This window comes from Ovis aries, chromosome 16 (genome assembly GCF_016772045.2).
Source record: "Ovis aries strain OAR_USU_Benz2616 breed Rambouillet chromosome 16, ARS-UI_Ramb_v3.0, whole genome shotgun sequence".
Classification (NCBI taxonomy): Eukaryota; Metazoa; Chordata; class Mammalia; order Artiodactyla; family Bovidae; genus Ovis; species Ovis aries.
Genome location: NC_056069.1, coordinates 70150717 through 70155563, shown reverse-complemented (window position 1 = coordinate 70155563; position 4847 = coordinate 70150717).

Sequence of the window (4847 nt, the reverse complement as noted above, 5' to 3'; positions counted from 1 at the left end):
ATCTTCACTGACTGAGCAGAGGGTGCCCCCACGCCCTGGGCCCAGACCAGAGTGGGGCCTCTGAAGGGCACTCCCTGCTGGGGGACAGGGCGGGGGGCCTCGTGTGTTATGATGGACAGAGGCCCCCATTCACATGGAGTGGCCAGTTAGCCAGAGGTGACCCCGTGTCCAGGACGGACCCTCCCCTAAGGGGGCCCCCTGAGCTCTGGACAGCCCTCTGTCCTCTCGGTCCGGGTGGCCAGCTGCCCGTCAGCCCTTCAGGCAGCAGGAAGTCCATCCGTGCGGCAGCCTCTCGCCTGTAGCCCTGAACTCGGTGACCACACGGGGGGCTACAGGCTGGGAAGGGGGCCAAGAGTTACAGGAAGGCCCCGACTTCAGACCCAGGGCGGGAACAGGGAGACAGGACTGGGCAGGGCCCCACACCCTCCTCAGAGCACTCTGGGGGGCACTCCAGCTGATTCCAGGGTTTGGGGTACCTCCATGAGCTCTCACATCAGAGGCCCTCCCCGGAGAAGCAAAACCACTACAGAATTACCAGAAAGCAGACCCGACAGTGTCGACCGCGTCTTTGTGGCGCTCTGCACCACACGCATTCAAGTTCAAGGGTCACCACTTTTCTCTTCCCGCCTAATAGGCAGACGCAGACCGGAAAAGCAGCCTGGAGCCAAGTCGAGACAAAGAACAAAGTGTGGGCTCACAGGATTCAGCACCCCCTTGGCCTCACGAATGAAGCTGGTTCACACACGGTTTAAGCAGACTATCTACGCTTTACAGCCCCAGCTGTGTGTTTAGTCCCTGTTCACAGAGGAGCAGCGATCGGTCAGCAAGCTATCTCGTGGTCAATGAATCATCACAGGGAGATGGGCCCTCCGTGGTTAGCACCCAAGCATTTCAGCTGACCGTGTCCCTGGTCTTGCTGCTGGAAGCTTCCCTCCGGCCTGAATGCCGAGGGTGGGGTCGTCTCACAGGTACAGACACAAAACGATCTCCATGACTTTCACTTTAGACCTTTGCTCAGACTCCTACTTCTGAAAATGGTCAATGAGTCCCATTAGCTGTTTTTAAACAGCAAAACCAAGGAAGACATTATCACGCAAATAGAAAGAGAAGCATAGTTCTCTTCTACTGTGTGCTGGCGGAATATTTATAGATGGCCAGTGCGTGGGATCCCTGCTAGCAGTGTTTAAAATGCTCACTTCCAGAGTCAGTAGCTGGGCCGGGGGGGGGGGGCGGGGGGGCGGTTCCTCTCCTCCATGGGTGCTAAGGAAGTGTTTCTACAGGGACTTCCAGGACGGTCACTTGTGGAACCCACTCAGAAGCGCGACACCAAGGTGGGGATTCCACCTCTGGCTTCAGTATTATTCACAAATTTAAAATAACAAAGTGTTAAAAACTATATTATAGCAAGTAACTGCCACCGATAATGCATCCAGGAGGTGGAACGGACTACATTGGAGGTATTAAAATTGAAGTTGATGGTGACCCCACATTATTCATTACATCAAATGGAGATGCCTTTAAATTTATATTAAATTCAATTTAAATGCCATCAAAACCATGGTTGACAAAGTACTGATGGATGAATATTTTAGTCTGATTCAATAGGGGTAAACTTTATTTTCTTACCTTGAGGCAAGGTGATGGAGTTTTTATATGCAGTAGGTTGAACTGGGTTTGTAGTAACATGGCTTCTGATTTCCATAAAATAAAATTTTATCTTTTAAAAATGATTTTCAAGGGTTTAAGTCTTGAACTCTGAAAACACTTCCTCAGGGTTCTTTCTGCTTCACTCATTACTTTATACTCTGAAATCCAAAACGTTTCTTATACCACTCTTCAAAATATCTTCTGGTTTAGAATGAACAATTAGTCATTTTAAAGGTTTCGTGTTTGATGTTGATATTCAGTAATATTTCAGCTCAATTTTTCCACTTACAGCTCTCGGTCATAGGGGAAAAGCCACTTACACAGAAATTCACTTGGAGTTGGCATTGAATGCATATGCATTAACCGACTGAATGAAATGATTAAATAATTGATTAATTATAATTAACTAGTCTCCACAACTCTTTCTAACGAAAGAGAGGCAGTCTTTTGTCTGCCCATGGATATAGCCCTTTTCTTAAGAGCTTACAGGTCGCCTCACAAAAAGACATAGCCAATGTCCCGAAAGAGAGTATTAGTGATATGAATATTGATCATTACCAATGTAGAGAAATAGCTGGCTATGGACTGAGGCCTCTGGCCCCACCTGCTTCTGTCTAAGCTCCTGGAATTCAGGGAGGGTTTTCCCACCGCATCTGGTTTCTGGAACAAAGACCCTGGTTTTCCTGCGTGTAGTTTTCCCAGAAATGCCCAGAAGCGCCTGCACTGGGCCAGCATTCTGTCACATATCCCTGTGTGTTATAACCTTCTTTAGCCCAGTGTATTTTTCAGTTCAGTTCAGTTCAGTTGCTCAGTCATGCCCAACTCTCTGCGACCCCATGGACTGCAGCATGCCAGGCCTCCCTGTCTATCACCAATTCCTGGAGTTTGCTCAAACTCATGTCCATCAAGTCAGTGATACCATCCAACTGTCTCATCCTCTGTCGTCCCCTTCTCCTCCTTCCTTCAATCTTTCCTAGCATCAGGGTCTTTAGCAATGAGTCAGTTCTTCACGTGAGGTGACCAAATTATTGGAGGTTCATCTTCAGCATCGGTCCTTCCAAAGAAAATTCAGGATTGATTTCCTTTAGGATGGACTGGTTGGATCTCCTTGCAGTCCAAGGGACTCTCAAGAGGCTTCTCCAGCACCACAGTTCAAAAGCATCAATTCTTTGGTGCTCAGCTTTCATTATAGTCCAACTCTCACATCCATACATGACCACTGGAAAAACCATAGCCTTGACTGGATGGACTTTAGTCAGAAAAGTAATGTCTCTGCTTTTTAATATGCTGTCCATGTTGGTCACAGCCTTTCTTCCAAGGAGCAAGTGTCTTTTAATTTCATGGCTGCAGTCACCATCTGCAGTGATTGTGGAGCCCCCCCAAATTAAAGTCTCTCACTGTTTCCCCATCTATTTGCCATGAAGGGTGGTGTCATCTGCATATCTGGGGTTATTGATATTTCTACTGGCAATCTTGACTCCAGCTTGTGCTTCTTCCAGCCCAGCGTTTCTCATGATGTACTCTGCATATAAGTTAAATTAGCAGGGTGACAATATACAGCCTTGATGTACTTCTTTCACAATTTGGAACATCTGTTGTTCCATGTCCAGTTCTAACTGTTGCTTCCTGACCTGCATACAGATTTCTTAGGAGGCAGGTCAGGTGGTCTGTATTCCCATCTCTTTCAGAATTTCCCACAGTTTGTTGTGATCCACACAATCAAAGGCTTTGGCATAGTCAATAAAGCAAAAATAGATGTTTTTCTGGAACTCTCTTGTTTTTTCCATGATCCAGCAGATGCTGGCAATTTGATTTCTGATTCCTCTGCCTTTTCTAAAACCAGCTTGAACATCTGGAAGTTCACTTTTCATGTACTGTTGAAGCCTGTTTTGGAAAATTTTGAGCATTACTTTGCTATTGTGTGAGATGAGTGCAGTTGTGTGGCAGTTTGAGCATTCTTTGGCATTGCCTTTCTTTAGGATTGGAATGAAAACTGACCTTTTCCAGTCCTGTGACCATGATGAATTTTCCAAATTTGCTGGCATATTGAGTACAACACTTTCACAGCGTCATCTTTTAGGATTTGAAATAGCTGAACTGGAATTCCATCGCCTCCACTAGCTTTGTTCATAGTGATGCTTTCTAAGGCCTACTTGACTTCACATTTTAGGATGTCTGGCTCCTGGTGAGTGATCACACCATCGTGGTTATCTGGGTCGTGAATATCTTTTTTGTATAGTTTTTATGTGTATTCTTGCCACCTCTTCTTAATAGCTTTTGCTTCTGTTAGGTCCATACTGTTTCTGTCCTTTATTGTGCCCGTCTTTGCAATTTTTATCTAGTTAATGCCTCCTTTGTCCATAGAATTCTCCAGGCAAGAATACTGGAGTGGGTTGTCATTTCCTTCTCCAGGGGATCTTCCCAACCCAGGGATCGAACCCAGGTCTCCTTCATTGCAGGGAGATTCCTTACCATTCCAGTCACAGAGAGGAGCGCAGCTAGTGGCTCTTTCTTCCTAAATGGTGACGGCCACAGCTTCGGGGGAAGGACAGACACAGCTGAAGGTCAGGAAGCCATTGCTCAGCTGTGACTTTAAAACAGCCATAGAAAATGGGGTGTCCACGAGATATGGGAGCCAGGACTTCCACTGCAAAGCCAAGTCCTTGGTAAATAAAAAAGACGCACAGCCATTTACACTTTGCCTGGTTGACTAGGAGGGGTTCCGTGGCCGGGGCTGAGCAGCAGGGAGCTCTGTGGAGTAAACGCCCAGCTTTTCCAGAGTCTAGAGAGGAAGGAGGGGGCGTGGAGGGGCTGGGCATGAGGCAGCTGCGACAATGTTGACCGCAGCCCTCCGGCACTGTCCTCAGCTCTGGAAACGGGCAGGACTGCGTGCCGGCGCAGACGCCTGCCTCGGATCCCCGCCCAGATGGCTGTGCTTTGCTTCCTCCCTGTGTGTCAGCAATGGCCTCTCTGGTGATGAAGGCTGACACCTCCTAGGGCCCCTGCTTGCAGAGGCTGTTGTTGAAACCATCTTCTTGCTGACCGGTTCCCACTGCCATTGGGAAGACATCGTCACAATCATAACATTTTGCATCCTCCACCATATCACCTCCAGGATGGAAGGGCTGCATGCTGGTGGGCAGAAAGCAGGTTGGGGTTCTCAGGTTCCAGGTCCCTCCGTCACCTCGTCAAGGCTCACC